Consider the following 21,013-nt stretch of genomic DNA (forward strand, 5'->3'; position numbering starts at 1 on the left):
GTGGAGCTCAGATCTAGAGAAGTATTATATTCAGTCTTTTTTATTCTAAAGACAAGATTTAGCAATAGCTGAGATTCCAATAGACAAAAAGAAAAATTTTGCTGAGGGAGGGGAGAGAGAGAGAGAGACAGAGAGAGAGAGACAGAGAGAGACAGAGAGAGAGACAGAGAGAGAGAGAGAGAGAGAGAGAGAGAGAGACAGAGACAGAGACAGAGACAGAGACAGAGAGAGAAAACAGAAAAGAGAAAGCAAATTAAGAGTACTCTGTTAAACACTGAGAATACAAATACAGGCAAGTAATATAGTCTCTTCTCTCAAAGAGTTTAAACTCTCATGGGAGAAGACCAAGTAGTAAAGAGGAGCTGGAAAGCTCCTCCTAGCAATCTAGGAAGGCAGCTGGTGAGGAAAGGAGAAGAAACTTGGAGAGGGGAGGAGTTGAGAATGGAATGGAGTATTGTTAAGTTCCATGGTCTTCTTGCCAGGCAGTCACCACTCAGGAGCCTAGGGTTTCAGGCCAGAAGCTTCTCCAGAGTGGCAAGGAAGCTATCAAATTGAATTCCATCTTAGCACTATGTAGGAAGAATAAGGCAGCTTAAAAAGATTATATGTTAGTTATAAGGATCCCATATTTAATGATGAAAGAAATTTTAGAGGTCAACTCATAGAACTCCTAGTTCTTCATTTTACACTGAAGTCCAGAGAAGGGAGGTGACTGGCTAAAGGTAACACAAATAGCAAGTGGTATAAACAGGATTTGAACCCAGACTCTTTGGGGTCTCCAAAGCTGGAATTTTTTTTCTACTTTGTCACCTTAGGAGGAAATGACCCCCACTTCTTATGACTAGAGAAGGAAACTCTGCTTCTCCTGGTCTTCCCTTATGGCACCGTAGTAAAGTTGGGCAAGAGAAACATCTTGCCTCAGACATGAGATAGGCTCAGTAATAAAAGGGAGAAGCAAAAGACTTTTGCTATGACCTAGCCTTCCTTATCTTTACACCATAAACAAATGCAACATCTAACCAACTTCACTCAGCCTAGCCCTCAACCATTGAAATCTCACCCTCAAATGATTCTATTTTATTTATGCAAAACAACAGCCCCATAAATAGTTCCCTTTCTGATAAATAGGAGAGTCATCTTGGATGGGGTGTACACTGATAAACGATGATGCATAGGCTGCTTCTCCAGCAAGATAACTTTGCTCCTGAAAATCAGAGTCCAACAAGGGAAAAATGGGGTAGGCAAGGAACAATTGACAAATGTGCTTGCAAACAGAGGAATCATTACAAGGAATATTCACACAATCCAATAGCAGCATGATGTAGTAAAACAAGTACATGACCTGGAAACAGGAAGGACCTGGGTTCAAATTCTGACTCTAACTGGCTTTATGACCATGAGCTTGTAGGATAGTCTAATTGAAAGAGTACTGGATTTGGCATTAGAATTGAATTTTAATTCTGCTCTTCTATATACTATCTCTATGACCTTGGGCAAGTCACTTCCCCTGTATGGGTCTCAGTTGGTCTATCTGTAATATGAGGAATCTGGCATGATGAACATTAGGATATTTCCATCAATTAATCTATGATCCAATCTGTAATCTTGTGATCTGAGTCTGTTCCCTATCTGCAAAATGGGGATAAAAAATTGTAATATCTACTTTAGAGGTTTGTGAGGACTAGATAAAAGATAACCTATGTGTGATAAATTCATTATATAAATGTTAGCCATTATTATCAAAATAATAATTACTCATATGGTACTTTAATATTTATTATGAGTTTTCACCCCATTTTGTACATCAGAAAACTAACAGTCAAAAAAGTGTACATTATCTGTGCATTACAAAAAGGTTGTTTATATGTGTGTGTGTGTGTGTGTGTGACTTTGACTAAATTATTTTATTTCTCTAGCATCAGCTTCCTCTCCTATAAAAATAAATTAATAAAATGAAATTAATTTTATTAATAAAACAAAATATTTACATATACTTTGATTTTCACCAACATTTTGCATGTCTTAAAGCACTCTATAGTTTTTTCATTTGATTCTCAAAATAGCCCTGTGAAGTAGGTGAATTATTATTATTATTCCTATTTTATACTTGAAGAAATTAAGGCTGAGATTTTTAACTCATCTGCTTAAGGTCATTTAACTAATTCATGTCTGAGGTGGGATTTGAACTGGGATTTTTACTGACTCTAGCCTCAGCATTACATTTCCCACATCAAGTTGCCTCTTAGATGACCTTTAAGATATTTTCCAAGTCTAAATTTATGTCAGGGTAAGATAATTTTTTTCCATTCTACTAAGTTACTTCCTTTCTGCTTCTATTCTACAAAGTTGCGTTACCTCCCATCTCTCATGGTCTCTTCTAAGAAATTAGCCACAGCAATTTTCATAGGTCAACTATACCTTTCCTCTGCAGTCAGTGAATGTCCCCCCGCTTCAAAAAAAACATGCCCCTAAAGTCAGAAAAGATCTTATTTCCTTATTATTCAAAAAAGTTCTATTTTGTAGTGGAGGAGGGAATTAAGGATGGATTAGAAAGTGGAAGTGGAAATGATCATAAAACATCTAACTACTATCTTGTGTCAAGTTAAAGTGAGAATAAACTTGTAATTTCTGTACTCTCTACCTTTATAGTAATCCATTTGTTCATTCATTCACCAAATATAAAGAATCTTCTAGGTGCTAAGCTCTAGACTATATTCTGTGGAAGATGCAAATACATAAGATATGTGTCCTTTCAAGGAGCTATAAGGTACGTTGGTTGGTTGGTTGTTGCGCTTCATTCTCAAAGATACCAAAATAACATCAGTATGATAGAGTCAAGTTAGAGTCTATCCTACTGTGCTTGATCAGATCACTATGAACTCAGAATGATCTACCACAGGTCAGGTACAAATAGACCATGGGAACATTTGGGGTGGATTCTCTAAATTTACATATCTCACATTTCTTTTGAAACTTCAATTCTGCTTTGCTCATGGAACACAGCTTCTCTGATGAGGATGCATCAAGCTGGGCAGTCTTGTATCATTATCTCCCATGTTTCAAAATCAATTCTAAAGTTAAGAGAGACTTTGAGAATACTCGTTAGTCATTTTTTTCTGACCACCATGTAAGTGGTTTACCCTGTAAAATAGTCTTTTTTGGCAAGCCTATGTTTAGTATTCAAACAATGTGGCCAGTCCATCAGAGTTACACTCTCTTCAATAGAGTTTGAATGCTTGGGAGTTTAGTTCAAGAAAAGACCTCAGTCTCTGGCATCTTATTCTACCAGGTGATCTTCATAATATTCACAAGACAATTCAAATGGAAGTGATTCAGTTTCTTTTCCTGGTTCTGGTAGACTGTGCAGATTTCACAGACATACAACAATGACTCAAGAGACTTTTAGTTTGATAGCCAGTCTAATACCTCATCTCTCCCACACTTTCCTTTGGAATTTCCCAAACACTAAACTAGCTCTAGCAATACATGCGTCAATATCATTATTAATGTGTACATCCCTGGAAAGTATACTGCCAACATAAGTTAACCTAACCATAATATTGAAAATTAAGGTATTAGCAAACTTTATAACTGTAAAGTAATGATACTGACTTTTTAAACAGATAAGGTTTTCACATCCAAACAAGTCTTGTCTTCTTCAAATTATTCAGAAATTCAAATTAAAGCAACTCTGATGTTCTCCCTCACATTCATCAATTTGGCAAAGTTGACATAAAAAGAAAAAATAATTTTAATGGGGTCACAGAAAAAGAGATTTATTGACACATTCTTGGAGGAGCTATGAATTGGCACAGTCACTTTAGAAAGTGGAACTTTGACTAAAAAGTCACTAAACATAGATCTTTGACCTGGCAGAATTACTAGTAGATTTATACCTCAAAGAGATCAGAGAGAAAAGGTTCAACATATGCAAAAATATTTATAGCAGCTCTTTTTGTAGGGTTATTAATCAGTTGAGAAATCACTAGGAAAATGATGGCATTTGAAGGAATTGGAAAAACTCTATGCTATAAGAATGAAGTAAGATAAAGTTTTAGAGAAACTAGGGAAAACCTGTATAAACTGATGCAGAATAAAGTGACTCAAACCAGGAGAACAATTTATACTATTTCAAAAGAATTGTAAAATGTACATGTTAGAAAGACTTCAGAACTCTGATCAATGTAATGACAACTATGATTTCAGTGATGGTGTATGCTACCTACCTCCTGATAGAGAAGTGATAGACTAAATATGAAGAATAAAACACACTTTTTTAGATATGGCCAATATGGAAATTTATTTTATTTAAGTATGCAAAACAACAGTTTTGCTTTGCTTTTTCTTTCCCAGTTGGAGGGCAGAAAGTGGGAGGCATGGAAAAAAACCTTGACAATTCAAAAAAATCAAATTTAATTTGAAACAAATTAGTCACTTTGGAAGGCTGTATACTCATTTCAGCAACTCAAAATATTTCTTGAATGCCTATTTTGAAATTTCCTATGGTACACTCTTTAAAATATTCTCAGTGGTGGCAAATCTTGGTTCTGTGAAGATGGATTTGATTTTTGGAAATAGCCAAAAGCCATTTGAGCCAAGTCTGAGAAATAATAATAGCACCTGACATTTACCTAGCATTTTAAGATTGAGAAAGCACTTTACATACATTATCTCATTTGATCCTCACAATAACCTTGTAAGGGAGGTAATTTTCTTTTTTTTTTTTTTGGTCTGGATCTGTGATTTTATTGATATAGGGAACTCCCACAGAGAGAATTCCCTTTATCAATGCAGCCCTACAACTATGCTATAACTTGACACTAACATTAAGAGACATCCCAAAGATCACAAAATCAATATGAGTTGGAAGTTGGATATGAACTCACACCTTCTTGACTTCAAAACCATTTCTCTACTTAAGTTCAGCCCTCTCCTCACATCTGCCATATTGCCTCTGCTAATTATTACCCCAACCATAAAAGGGCAATAACAATATTAGTAGTAGTAGTATTAGGTGGCATTTATGTAGGACTTTAAGGTTTTCAAAAGGCTTTACTAATATTAATTCTCTAAAACAGTACTGATCTAAGGAATAAAGGAATAGTCTTGAAATCAGGAAATCTTGAGTTCAAATTTTGTCTCTGGCACTTACTGTCTTTTAACCCTGTACAAGTTACTTCTCTGAACTTATTTTTTCATTCAAAAAATAAGTATAATGAGATTTATGCTACTTGCCTTATGAGATTGTTGTAAAGAATTTTCTTTGTTAACCTTAATATTAATTTAGTACCATTACTTCTATAATAGGGACAATATGAGAGGGATAATATGGTATAATGAACATAAGGCCAGCCTTGGAACTTGAAATAAATGGGTTCAAGTCCTGTATTCTGACCATTTGGTGGTTATATGACTATAGGCAAGTCATTTAACTTCTCAATGCTCTTTTCTAATTCTCTAAGACTACAAATTACTGATGAGTTGCCAATGTATATCCATGGGGGTAGTTTCCACTCCAGAATCTCCCCACATCAGTGAAATTACAGACCTAGAAATATCTATATACTATTGAGAAAGGAAAGAGGAGGAAAATGAGGAGAAAAAACAGAAGGAAAAGGAGAGAGAGGAGGAGAGGAGAGGAAAAGGAGAAGGAAGAGGAGAAGGAGGAGGAGAGAGAAAAGAAAGAGACAGAGAAGAAGGGAAAGAGGGAATAAAAAGAACAAGGGAGAGGAGAGAGGAAACAAAGAGACACAGAGAGAGAGAAGAAAGAGAGAAAGAAAGAAAAGAAAGGAGGGAGGAGAGACAGAGATACAAAGAGGAGAAACGAGAAAGAAGGAAAAAACAGAAGCAAGCTGACAGCTCGATAATGCAAAATCAGTTTTAAAGATGAAAAAATTGAGATTCAGAAAGACTGAGACTTTCCTAAGGTTACAAAACTATTAAAAAGCAGAACAGGATTTCTGATTTCAAACCCAAATGCCCTTTCTATCATATCATTCCAACTCCCAAAAGCAATCTTCTGTCATGTAAACTTTTTTTTTTATTTTGGTTAAAAGTCACATAATCCAGAGCAATGTCATTGGGAGAATTAATCACTGGGCCACTGTTTTCTCTTTTTTTGCAACATATAGAATCTCTTTTACAATTCAAGTCTGTGAGAAGTTTGATTGGCCATTTTGATATTATAGGATGATTTCTACATGAACAGGGACCACTATTATCAAAGAAACACAATGTCAGCTTACTTGGGAACCTGAGCAAGTTCAGTTTCTGGGTATGTGGGGATGTTCCAGATTTACATTGCAGACATTGGCACTTTGTTTTCGGTCATGCTGAAAATGCCACTTTACATCACCCCAGTTACTATTTTACTCCAAAATGTGTTATTTTGTCCAGCTTCCCTTAAAAGATCAGAACAAATGTCAGGTCATCACTGCTTCTGTTCATCCCACCAAATGTGTGGCATAATTTTCGCAGAATCTCTCCTCACATTCAAGTTTTCTTTCAGATTGGGTCTGTTTCTCTATCTAAATTTAACTCTTCATCCATCGTCCTTGAAGTGAGTCATCTATTGGAACAAATGCAATCTCTGACCTTTTCAACAGTGTCCTTGGTCCTGCGGATGATTGGACAGCCACTTTATGCATCATCATCACAAACGTCTTCCTGACCCCTCTTTAAACCTTTTGTGCTTGTCATAAGCTTCCGCCCTTGATATTGCTTCATACCTTGTACTTCTTTTGACATGTCAAGTGTCCTTACTTACAGATTTGTTTAACTTCCCATAGAATTATATATTAATTCTTCACTCTACATATCAGTCATTCATTTTTATTCTGATTCAAAATAACACAGATCAGTATTTATCACAGGATCAGAGAAACATAGAAACTCAGGGGTCATCTAGTTCAACTCCTTCGTTTTACAGATCAGGAAACTGAGGCCTAGAGACTTTAAGTGACTTGCCCAAGGTCACCCAGGTGGGATTTGAACCTGAGTCCTCTGATTCCAGAGCAAATGTTCTATCTCTTACCCTCCCACCTCCCACCATACTATTATGGAAAAGCAACTAGATTTGGACTCAGGCACTTAGTAATCATGGGATATTAGTAAAATTGGTTAATTTCTCTGAATCTGTTTCCTCATCTATAAAAATGGAACTAATAAAACTCCATGACAATGTTGTGAAGATCAAATGAGAAAGTACACAGAAATCACTTAGTAAACCAAAAAATATAGAGGGTGACTCCAAACTCTTAATTCTACTTAAAGTTTAATAATAATTTAATGGAAATTGCACAGACTTTGGAGACACTATATAAATGTCAGCTGCCATCAATATCATCATCATCATCATCATCATCATCATCATCATCATCATCATCATCATCATCATCATCATCATCCCAATGTTAACCATACTGCTAATTGACCTTAAAAAGGTCTGCTACTGCAAGGTGAAACACATTACCACTTGATCCTAATATGACTATTTCCCAGTTCAATTCAATAAGCATTCATTAAGCACCTGCCAACATATATGGCAATATATTATGTTTATGTATGTGTTAAGTTATGTTAAAGCACCTACTTCAGCAGCCTCATGGCCATTGGAACAAATTGTTCTCATCTGCCTATTCTGCCAGAAGTCTTCATATGTTTAGAGTAGGTATCACCCTAATTCACCAAGTACTTAAAGTATGTTAGTACCTACAACCTGGCTTAGATCATCTGACATTTTACCAGGGCATGGCAGCTGCTCATGTTATAGCTTCTTGGAGTCATAGATAAGAGTTGGATAACAGGTAGACACACAAGGTGGAAAGCAGCCCTGAAAAAGGCTTGACAACTCTCATACCAGAGCAATAATTCTCTCTAAACACCCTTTGTAAAAAATAATTTGAAGAGAGAAAGGCAACAAAACACTAACAACTAGGAAGGAAACCTTCTTCTATAGGAGGTTGAGCTTGAAGGAAGTTGAAGAGGATTCTAAGAACTGGAGGTAAGAAGGAGTTGCATTCTAGGCATGGGGAGCAGCCAACAGAAATAGGAAATGAAATGTTAAATATTAGGGCCTCAGTTGCTTCTTCAGTTTTCTCATCTGTAAAATGAGATGGAGAAGGAAATATCAAGTGATATGTCCCAAATGGGGACACAAAGAATCAGACCCTTTTAAAATGACTGAACGACAACAGTTCTGGTAGACAGAAATAGTGGGACAAGTCTGGAAAAAAATAGAACCTAACCAGTTAGGGTCAGGATTTAAATTCTGAGCCTCTTTGACTCCCATAAGCCACTCATGAAAATCAGACTCATTACTTTAGGTGTCCTTGATAATTGTGCCCCTCAATCTCCAAGCATAGCAAAAAATCTTAGCATATGCCTTCTACCCTTCTAAGAGTGACTTCACATGTCCCTATAATTTACCCACCTCATCTAAGAGGCAAGCTGATATAGTGAACAGAGAACTAGCCCTAGATTCAGAAAGATCCATATCTCTGACTTATGTGCCATCCTATGTTAAAGGAATTTCCTCATCCTGAAATTCTCACTTCCAATCAAAACATAGATTTAGTTCATATCTCTATATCATCTGTGTATGCCAACCCCAAAATTACTTGCTCTGGAGTAAGGTGGTTCTTGCAGCCTAACAGGTGGCAGAATGTACCATGACTTAACTCCCAACAAAGATGCTGGAAGACTGGCTGGAAACGAGGAGGAAGGAAGTCTCTCAGTCACCATCTCCAAAAGAAAATCTCTCTTCACTTCTTTGGAAGCAGAGAAATATGAGGAATGAATTAAGGAATACTTAATTCAAGGGAAGCTTTGGGTTTGTGCTATGTGCTAGCAGTGAGCAGCTCTGCAGTCTGAAGAGAGTGAGAGAACCCGGAAAGAGCTAAAACCTAGGGAGCCAAACCGAGACCTCTCCCAGCCTTAGTCCAATGGAAGGAAGAAAAATGAACAGAAGGGAGCAGTCAGGCAGAAATATGGTTTCCTATGGCCATGTGGGTCTGGCCCCTGGGTCCTGTGTTCCAGCTCCCAGCTGTTAGCTCTCCCTAATTCCCCTTTTACCACTACCACCCCCTGCAATCTACTAAAATCTCCCTTGTCTCAATTCCAGCTGCCAACTGCTGATCATTACTCCCAGAGGGTGCTACTGGGCATTGCTTTCCAGTGGCCCCCACTTACCCATACCCTAAAGGAAAGTAGTAGGGAGAAGTTTGGGGGGGTCCCCGATTAAAAAATTGGCTGGGCGATGCTTTATGCATGCATCTGTTATGCTAAAATAACCATCCTTTCTAACCAGGCCCACCTGCTGTCTTTTTCAATTTTAAGTATTTCTAAGTAGCAATCAAATCAGTATAATTTGTTCTTTATCTCGGCAAAACCATTGTGAAAGAAAAATGTGACCATTATGTTACATCAGGGAAAAATACAAGCCCTTTATTTGCAGCCTTCTCTCTATTCTATCAGATCTCACAGTTGTCATTATGCCAGTTGTAGTTAACGCTGTTCAAATGAACAGAGCTTTCTTTAATCACTCCACCCTTCTTTCCCCTAAATGCTTTTTTTCCAAGGTTATGGTTTTCGGAGATAAATACATAAATACCAATGTTATGAATACGTTAAGGGTATCCAAGAGACAGCTCTCAGGATTTGTAGCAAGAGACTGCTGTCATTGGAGTTACACAATAGCCAGCTGATGTTTTGAGTATGAAGTTACCGGGTATTAGGAGAAGGCCTGATACCCTACTCAAAGGCGTCAGGCTATTTTTGAGCAGATCACAATAGAGCATACCGCAAATGCGGGCTTTATAAATTGGGTATCAGAATCCTCATCACTAATAACCACAACAGTAGGGCTGAAGGCTAGAGCCACCCCTTCTGCCTCATTTTAGTCACTATATGCTCTAAAAGCCCAGGTTTCTTGGTGCCTGGAGTTCTCCAAAGCAGAGAGGACAAATGGAGGTGGGATTTTCTGAGCTAAAGAGCAAATCAGTCAATAAACTTTGGTTGAGCGTCCATGCTATACCACACTTTGTGCTAAGTGCTGGGTCATGCTGATCATCTCCTTCAACCTATCGTTTTATATAGGGTCTGAGAGATATAGGGTCTGAGACTGGAAGTCACTTACCAAGGGTCACCCAGCTGGAATGTGATAGAGCCAGAGAGGAAACCCAAATTTCCTAATTCCTTTAATTTTTCTTTCCATGGTATCTCACTCAAGAACATTCCAGACTTTTGCCAAATATCACACAGACATAATATTCAGACTTGATACAAGTCTTGGAAAATTTAGTGTCAGGGAGAAGCTTCAGGGGACATCTTCCATATAGAGACAAGCTAAAGGTGTCATTCCAAGAGCATTAGTGACAATTGACATGATGACAATTGTGAGTTCAGAGAGAATACATCAAGGATTTGGTGCAATATTTCAAGGAATCACCCTCTGCCCCATGGTTGGGCACTCACCACCACTGGATTATTGTTATTCTCATCACCATTGCTATTCTCAGGGAGCTGCCCCCATGTCACTCAGTACATGAGTCACTATGGTTGTACGGGGTGAGATGCCCCTATTTCCACTTCCAAACTGAAGTCGGGCTTTCCTACTTCATATGCCAAAAAATTTCAGGTTTTAGTTGTCACTTTTGGTGGTGGGTGGAGAAGACATTCCACTTTGTATCTGCTGCCTTGCCATGTTGAAATCCCATGCCCCTCCCAGAAGGCTCATCACTTCCAAACTCATCACTATGCTGTTAACTCAAGCTCTGACTGACCACCTTCCTCAATCTCTTCTCCTCTCTGTTTGGAGGGCTGTAGGATGGAATACCCTTCCCATTACCTTTTTTATAGAAAGCAGAAACTGGATTCTCATATCAACACTTTGCATTTAATATCCTGTGTTCAAGATGCTACTTTTTTGCCTCCATTTGGGTATTATCTCCTCCTCTAGATTATAAATTCATTGAAGATAGGGACTACCTCTCTTTTATTAAATGTATTCCCAACACTTAATAAATGATTATTGCATTTGGATTAAATAGGGACTGAAGGGGATCATATTGGCATTGGGAGAGTCAACAAGGGCACAAAAGTCAGAAAGTTCCAGGTCAATTCCTGGGATACATTTTCTTTACTATTGGCAGCACTGGCACAATCAATCGGGGGTTGTATTTTTTTTTTTAATGAAAGAATTTCCTGAAAAGTTGCTATCTTTGTTCTGTCATTGTGATTGTGATTCTTTGGAAGGGAAAATATTGGAGGAAATGAGTATCTAGATTTCTTTTTTTTTAAATCAAAGTCAATATTTACTCTACAAGTTCCATGAAGGCAGTGACCAGATTCCATATTCACCTCAGTGCTTCTTCCCAGTCATTTTCCTACCATATTGATAGGTGGGAGGGGCATGGGATTTCAACAAGACAGGTTAGCAGATGAAAAGTGGAGTTATGTTCTCCACCCTCCCATTCCTGTGTATTTAAAAAGTGGCAACTACAATCTGAAAATTTTTGGCATATAAAGTGGGAAAGCCCAACTTCAGTCTGGAAGTGGAGAGGGGCATCTCACCTCTTACAGTCATGTTGACTTATGTTCTTCACCTCATCTCTTTTTTATATCTGACTCTGGAAACAGTAATCTAATCAAGACTATCCTTCCTTCCAGAAAGGCTATGGTGTTGACTGTCACATGATTCTACTCACTAAACATGGGACTTTCCAAGTCAAAATATCCCTTCTTAGCTATCCTTCCACTATATGTGGCTTCTAGTCCTATTAAAATGTGAGTTTCTTTAGAGTAGGGGTTATCTGTTTTATATTTGTATTCTCCACTCTAGAACAAATTCAACACTTAACAATGGCTTTTGTTCACTCAAACATGCTTTCAGGTTAACTTTCTATCTCCTTTCCTTAGCATAACGTTCTGTATCCATGTGGAATCAATGGATAATTATTAAATGAATGCAAACATGATCATTACAACAAGTTGTTAATTCCAAACTTTAGATGCCAAAGGTGATGAACATTTAATATAGTTTATACAGGAAATTCCTCTAGCACAAACATTGCTAAACCAATAATATCTGACATCTAGATATAACTTTACATACAAGATTTCATTTAAGCCTCATAACAACCTCTGAGGAAGGTATTACAGGTTTTATTATACACATTATCCCCCAAGGAAACAGGCTTAGAGATTTGACCATAGACAAAAAGTCCAAAACTCAAGTCTTTCTTACTGCAAATCTAGAACAATCTATTGTTCAATCAATTGTTCTAGAATGTTCTAGATTTGGAGTAAGAAAGACTTGAGTTTTGGACTTTTTGTCCATGGTCAAATCTCTATTCCAAAACTACAGGGAAAAGGTTCTTACTTTTTTTTTTAACCACAAATTCCACTGACAAGTTGAACCATTAAGCAATCAACCTTTGAAGTCTTCTTACCTCATTTCCAGTGTACTGTCCATACCAAATGAACACATTAGTCTTGTGTTCAATGCTGTCATACTGTCCTCTAGCTGTACAAAATTCTATGCCTGCTAACCATCAAGGCTTCTATGCTTCAAAATTAGCCTTCCTTCCCATTAAATTTTTGATTTGCTGAGTATGGTTGCTCTCAATTAGGTTTTAGGAGGAAAGAAACAAGATAATCTGATTAACTAATTAAGAAATTATAGACCTCCCTTCCCAGGAAGTAGGAGCATATGAAGACAGAATTACAATAGTCAAACTACTCTCTAGGTACATTATGGGAGAAGGAAATTTAGGGGAGGATAGCTTGAGAATAAAATGTCTACATTCTAGTCCACCTCTTTTGCCCATCTTGCAAAACAGATATATACAAATCAGTCACCTATTTATTAAAATAAGAGTTCAGGACAGCTAGGTGGCACAGTAGATAGAGTACCGGCCCTGGAGTCAGGAGTACCTGAGTTCAAATCCTGCCCCAGACACTTAATAATTGCCTAGCTGTGTGGCTTTGGGCTAGCCACTTAACCCCATTGCCTTGAAAAAAAAAAGACAAAAAATGCAATAAAATAAGAATTCTAGGCTTCTGGGGGCAGCTAGGTAGCCAAGAAGATAGAGCACTGACCCTGGAGTCAGGTGGACTGAGTTCAAATTTGACCTCAGACACTTAATAATTACCTAGTTATGTGACCCTGGGCAAATCACTTAATCACATTGCCTTGCAAAAAAAAACCCTTCTAGGCTTCTGGCTAAGATGACTGTCCAAGTAAAGGCTCACTACTTAGCTTTCCTATAACTACTCTTGAAGAAAAACAAACATTAAAAAAAATCACACTATACTTAATAATGACCAAAAAATACTTTGAAAATCTACTGTGAATTCATCTATCACAGAATTGTACCAAAAAATGTCTGCCAGAAGCTAGTCGGTAGGAAAGAGGAGTGTCAGAAAAGCCAGCACCAGAGCTAAGGCAAACCAGATAACCTCTCAGTTCAAAGACTCCTGTAGTCTACAAGGCTATCAATCTGGAAGCAGCACAAATAGAAGGTTGTCCTGAAAGGTAGTTTTTAAAAATCCATATTGGGGACTTTCAAAAGACCTAGAAGTGTCAGGAACATGCTTGGGGATAGAGGCCTCAGAACTCTAGGTCCAGGTCCTTAGCATTCTGTTTTTCAATTCAAAAATGATACTGAAGTTCCAAGACTCCAAACTTTAAAAAAGGGAAGAAAGAGGTGATTACCCCTAGAAGGTAGAAGTCAATGAAAAAAATCAGGTAACCCAAGTTAAGACCAAGGAACTCTGATCATTTTGTCAAAAAAGCAAAAGCAGGGAAGAGAACCTGACCCTGTTAAAAAGCCCCAATTCAGAAATTTAGTCTAGAGATAAGAGCAAACAGAAGATATCAACCACTGTTGATTATAGCATTATAATAGGTCTAGATTAAAGCATTATAATAGGTCTAGAGATACACAAAATTTCAAGTGTAGAAGAAGAGTATAACTCCATAACAGAGCACTCAAGGAAAAGATTCAATTAAAGGATCAAAAATAAAACATGAAATTTCAAAAAAACTACATGAACACCTTGGGGAAATGAAGCAAAAGATTTTTATAATTAAATAAAAACTCTTGAGGAAAGAATTGGGAGGGGGACAATAAATAACATGTGATATGCATGATAAAACCTTACATAATAAATCATCTCCCTAAAAATTAAGATAGATAAAATAGAATTCAATGACTTCATGAGATAGCAAAAATTATTAGGACAAAATTAAAATGGAGGGACGAAGGTGAAAAAAGTATAATATATCAAAACAATTGATCTGTAAAACAGACCAAAGAGAAATCATTTAAGAATTAGTAGAACCCCCCCCCCAAAAAAACTCATGACTTTTAAAATGGACAGTATATTTCAAGAAATCATAGATTGAAATCTCTCCAGATCAATTTGGTCTAGAGGACATGATGAAAACATAAAAAATCCACCCATCACCTTGTAAAAGGAATCTCAAAAAGATAAGGGAAGAAATAGATAGCTAAAAAATAAAGAACTTTCCAGCATTTTTGAAGAAATAACAGAACTGGTTAAGAACAAGAGTCCAAAGAAACCTATAAAGGTAAATTTATTTGAACAAGAGAAAGGACCATATTGATAATGAAAGGCATTCTAATAAAGGAAGAAAAAATAAGCATTCCCTTTAAAAAGTTAATGTCTTAGGGAACTGAAGATGTTACAGAAGGTGACAGACAATATGAAGTTAAATAGGTTGTGCTTTGAAAGGGGACCAAAAAAAGGAGGGGAAAGATATAAACCAGTTTAGGAAGGAGTAAGAATTGGAGGAATTTGTTATTCTTGATACTATTTTTCCAATTACATGTAAAGACAATTTTTAACATTCATTTAAAAATAATTTTGAGTTTCAAATTTGCTCCTCCCTCCCTCCTTCCTCTTATTCTCCCTAAAAGGTAAGAATTTTAAATTGTTTAAATAGTGAAATCATATAAAACATATTTCCATTATTAATCATGTTGTGAAAAAAAGAAACACAAAAAAAGATAAAATAAAAAGCAGTATGCTTCAATCCATCAGTTCTTTCTCTGGATATGGATAGTATTTTCCATTCTGTGTGCTTCAGAATTGTCTTGTATTATTGACTTGCTGAGTTATTTATATTTGAGCATCACATAACTTTGCTGTTATTACATACAATGTTCTCCTGGTTCTGCTCACTTTGTTTTGTATCATTTCATATAAGTCTTTCCTGTTTTTGTTCAAATATACCTGCTCATCAGGTCTTATAGCAAAATGGTATTCCATTACATTCATATGGTCCGATTTGAAACTTATTATTTCTAATATTGAGGTACATAACAAGAAAAGTGTGCTAGCAATGTAGGAGATGAAGAGGGGGGTATCAAAAAAACCTCACTTATTGGGACCAGATGTTTATACATGCACACAGACATACATTCTTACACACACACAAACACAGACAATGAGTTTCGTGAAAAAAATACATCAAATTCATCATTCAAACATATAGGAATAAGAAAAGGGAATGTGGGGGGAATGCCAAGAGAGAATAGTCATTAGCAGAACAAACTTTCTGATCCCAAAGAAGAAAGTGAAAGAAAATATAAAAAAATGTAAAGAACTAAAAAATGAAGAAATATCCATTGATCAGGAAATGGTTGAATAAATCATGGCATATGAAAGTAATACAACTATATATATATATATATATATATATATATATATATATATATTGTAAGAAACAATGAAAGATACAGCTCTGAAGAGTACAGGAAAGCAAAAACTGATATAAAGTGAACACTATCAGGAGAACTATTTACATAAGGACACAAGATTATAAAGAAAAATAATTCTAATTAAAGCAATGACAAATGAAATCTCCAGAATAACTATGATGAAGGTGTTACCCACTTCTTGACAAAGAAGTAGCAGATTCCAGGTGTTGAAGAAGGCATTCCTTTTTGGAAATCCACTGTGTGGATTTCTTTTTCTTGATTATACTTATTTATTACATTTATTACATTTTTAATTAGGGGAGGGGGAGAGAGTAGCAGTGATCATGCTCCATACCACCCTCACCAAAAAAAGAGAAAAGAGGACCACTGAAACATTTTTAAAGTGAGGAAAGGGGTTCAGAATATAGTTCAGAAACAAGCATGAATCGAATTCATTATACACATCTTAAAATGTTAAGATTATGAATCACTTTTTGTTTTTTATTTTGTGTATGGAAAGGCTCTTTTTGTTAAGTTCAGAAGACAACCTTTTTTCTTTTTTTCTCTTTTTTTTCAAAATAAGAACAAATTCCACTTTAGTCACTGATCATTGAGTAAAGAAAATGGTGTCATGCAAATCATACCTGAACTCAATAAAGAAAACTTCCATAAAAAATCCAACTATGAAACTCTCAACTTTCCAGGCAAACTGGTATCCAGGATCAATAATAAAACTTAGTGGCCAGATGTCATTTGATCAGCTCAGATTGGACTTAAACTCTCACAGTCAAAGAGTAAGATAAGAGAGAATAAGGAAATAATAATAATAATAGACATTTCTGTAGAGCTTTAAAGTTCTATATATTATCTCATTTCAGTTATACAAGAACCCCATGAGATATGACAGATATTATCTCCATTCTATATGTGAAGAAACTTGCTCACTAACATCCCATGATCATGACCATGCTTGTGGTCATAAAAGTAAATGATAAAGGTGATGTTCAGACACGGGATTTCCTGGCTCCAAATACAAAAGTTCTATTTACTATGGCAGGTGGTCCCACTGGTATAACCCCCAAACATTTAAAAACCTTCAATCATAAAAAATAATATAAAGTCATTCCACTTTACTTGTTGAAACAAGAAAGTATACTTAAAATTTACAAAGATGATTAATAAGGACTTAACTAAAAAGGTTGTTTGAATGATTGCCTGGAACCAGAAATTTCATTAACCACCCCAGTCCCAGCAATCATAGTTTTATGGCAAGGTTTTATGGCAAATTGTCAGGACACTTTGGATGAGTAATTGGATTTGAATCTTTAGGTATTGAGGATGTGGAAAGGGGAAATCTAGAATGCTTTCTTCTAATATGCTTCCCTCTCTAGGAGTTACTACTGGGCTAATTCTTCTTCATGTGTCAGAATAAACTAGAATTGGAGCTAAATAAGTTTGATTAGAATCCCTGCTCTGTTACTTCTCACGTGTAAGATAGCAACCAAATCTTAAATGTTTTTCCAGTCCTCAGTTTCTGCATCTGTAAACTGCTAAGAGTGAATTCAAGGGTCTCAAGGGTTCCTATCAAGCTCTATATCTCTATTCCTAAGCTATCTATGATCTTCTGTGGCTCTAAATCATAATAGTCCTTTGCCCCTGCATCTATCTTCCTGCTCTTTGTGGGAGCAGATTCTCCCCTATTGATAAAATAAAAAGAAAAGAGTTTCTCCCTTAGACTTACCATTGACAAACAGGAGGCCAGCTCTGTTGCTGGCATTCAAAGTAAGTCAGTCCAAGCACCAGCAAAAGAATTTTCCATTATGGCTAGTATGGAAAGGTTATAATTATTCTCTTGGAAAGGGTAGAGTTATCAATAATATACACAAATAGTCATTTTTCTTTGCTGGTACCCTTATGACAAGCATTATGAATCCCAAAGGGAATGCAGGGAAACTAGACTCCATCCCTCCCAGCTGCACCCTAACTCTCATTTGTTTTTTTCCCCAGGAACGACTGGAGTCCTGGCTAGGACAACTAATCAATCTCCTCTATTTGTCCTTTGAGGAGCAAGGGAGCACAGGGGCCAGAGGCCCTGGAAGCTGTCTCATGATCAGTACCATAGGAACATTTCTGGTCTGCTTTAAAGATATTGTCAAGACTCTCTCTCTCTGTTGAATAGAGACAAGGTGAGAGCACAACCCACTTCTTTTTTTTTTTAGGTTTTTGCAAGGCAAACGGGGTTAAGTGGCTTGCCCAAGGCCACACAGCTAGGTAATTATTGAGTGTCTGAGACCGGATTTGAATCCAGGTACTCCTGACTCCAGGGCCGGTGCTTTATCCACTACGCCACCTAGCCGCCTGCCACAACCCACTTCTTGTCAGCCTTTTTTCCATCAACCTACAGGTGGATAGAACTCACCAAGAAAAGTGTTGTGAAGCAGGAAAAGAAGTATCTAGCAGGTACCTCTCCCTCTTTACACTCCATGCTCCATTTTATTTCTAAATCCAGGACAGGTCCCCTGTAACTTCAAGCCTTCCACCAGCTCAGGTCTGTCCTGAACTTCTGGACTTTGCGGCTCTCTTCTCCCTCATAAAACTAGCTCTCAACTACTGCCACTTTGGAAAGCTTATATAAACAAACCCACACTAAAGTAATTCATTACTGAGCCTGGTTTAATACTTTCAAATTATTTTCTTTTCTGGTGTGTGCCTATAGCCTCTGGTATAGCTGTCCCCGGACAAAGTGATCCAGTTGCATCCCAGTCACTGTTCCTCTCTGAATTCTACCCTCCCCTTCCATGTAATCCATCCAACTCATTATTATCTTCCTAAAAAATTTCATTCCTTTCAACTCAAAAATCTTCCATGGTTCCTTAGAAATCATTTTGTTGGGGCAGCTAGGTGGCGTAGTGGATAAAGCACCGGCCCTGGAGTCAGTAGTACCTAGGTTCATATCCGGTCTCAGACGCTTAATAATTACCTAGCTGTGTGGCCTTGGGCAAGCCACTTAACCCCGTTTGCCTTGCAAAAACCTAAAAAAAAGAGAGAAATCATTTTGTTCTTTGTGTTTAATTGTGTCAACTCTTAATGACCCCATTAGAGATTTTCTTGGCAAAAATACTGGAATAATTCCCCACATCATTTTACAATTGAGGAAACTGAGGAAAATAGAGTTGATGACTTCTCCTGGGTCACATAGTAAATTTCTGAGGTCAGATTTGAAGTCAGGTCTTCCTGCCTTCAGGTCCAACACTATTCACTACATCACCTGGGTGCCATAAACCTCTCTATCTCTCATCTCTACTGGCTGCTCCCAATGTCTGAAATTATTTCTCTTGTCCACTCTTTGACTTCCCTGGCTTTCTTTAAAAGTCAACCTAAATCCCCCTTTTCTACAGGAATCTTTTCTCAATTCCTCTTAATTCTAGTGCCTTCCTGGGGTGGCTAGGTGGTGTAGTGGATAAAGCACCAGCCTTGGAGTCAGGAGTACCTGGGTTCAAATCCGGTCTTAGACACTTAATAATTACCTAGCTGTGTGGCCTTGGGCAAGCCACTTAACCCCGTTTGCCTTGCAAAAAAAATTCTAGTGCCTTCCTTCTTTTTATTATTTCTTAATTTTCCTTTATATAATTTGTTTGTATAAATTTGTTTGCTGTCTTTCCATTCAATTATCAGTTCCTCAAGGGCAATAGCAATCTTTTGCATTTTTTTACATCCTTAATGTTTAGCAAGGTATCTGACATATAGTAGATTCTTAATAAATGCTTATTGATTGATTAACTGCCTAAAAATAAATTTTAAAATCATTAGTCTAACATTCAAAGTCGTTTGATATTTCAATCTAGACTTATCTACTACCACTCCTCTTTGTACTGAAGCACTAACTGACGCGATCTATTTGAGGTTCCTTAAACCTGAACTTATAATGATCCTTCCTTTCAAAGTATCTACGTCCTCTATAAAAATTGGAATTTTTATCTGTCCTTCAAGTACCAACTAAAATGCCACTTCTTCAATAAATCCTTCCCTAACCAGAAGATTATGAGGAAAGGTAGAGTTCATCTAGTCCAATTCCTCATTTAATATATTTAATAGATGAGGAAAATGCATTTCAGGGAAATCAAGAGATTTGTTTGAGGTCACAAGAGATTGTGCTTGGCAGAGTCAGCATTTGAAGGAAGATCCCCAAACTCCCAAACCAACACTTTCCACCATAACATTCTTTGGAGCATCCTTTTTGGAACCACTTTTTTCAAACATTGCTTTACACTTGATAACAATCTTAAATATAATTATGTATATATATATATATATATATGTATGTATAAGTGTATATATAGGTATACATATATATGATATTAGTAACTATAGCTGCCATTTGTGTAGCTGTACTGTTTACAAGGAGAGGTTGCATGGACTGATAGATGAGAAGTCAGAAGACCTGAGTTCAAGTTCTGATCCATTCTGACCCTGAGAAACAACTACTTAATGCCTCTTGGTCAATTCTCTAAAACTATAAATTGCAGAACAGTTGCTAATCTCTGTTAGTAGAGAATATTTTCTCACTGGAAATTCATTACATCAATTAAAAACATAGATTAAAACTCCCCTCCTCCCCCCAAAAAACATCTGACAGATCATAATCTCATTTTATCCTCACAACAATAATTATAATGTAATACAGATTTTACTGTTTTCATTTTACAGACCAGGAAACTGAGACTCAACCAGGTTAAAAATTTCCTTTTATTTCACTTTGACAAACATGTATAAACTTCCAAAGGACACAGGGCTGGAACTCACAAAGCAAATATATATATATATATATATATATTCCCTGCCCTCTGGGAAATTGCATCCAGTTTACCCATAGTCTCATAGCTAGTATCAAGGGATTCAAACCCATATCTTTATTGAATCCAATTCTAATATTCATTCCATTATAACCTCTTGTCTCACTCATCATATTTTGTCCTGCATCATAACTATTTGTATATATGTCATTTCACAGCTAGACTTTAAATCCTTTGAGATCAGAGATCATCTCTTAGACCTCTTTGAATCTCTAAAGCATAGAATTCTATATTTAGCTCTGGAAGGGACCTTAGAGGAAATCTAGTCCAATTCCTTCATTTTCTGCATGAGGAAACCAAGTCTTATAGCACTAAAATGACTTGTCTAAGTTAACATAGTCAGTAAATCACAAAACCAGAATCTGAACCAATTTAATCCAAGCAGGAAACTGATTCTTATTTTTTAAATTTAAATACTTTATTTATTTGTTTTTC

The sequence above is a fragment of the Macrotis lagotis genome, chromosome 1, assembly GCF_037893015.1.
Source record: "Macrotis lagotis isolate mMagLag1 chromosome 1, bilby.v1.9.chrom.fasta, whole genome shotgun sequence".
Classification (NCBI taxonomy): domain Eukaryota; kingdom Metazoa; phylum Chordata; class Mammalia; order Peramelemorphia; family Peramelidae; genus Macrotis; species Macrotis lagotis.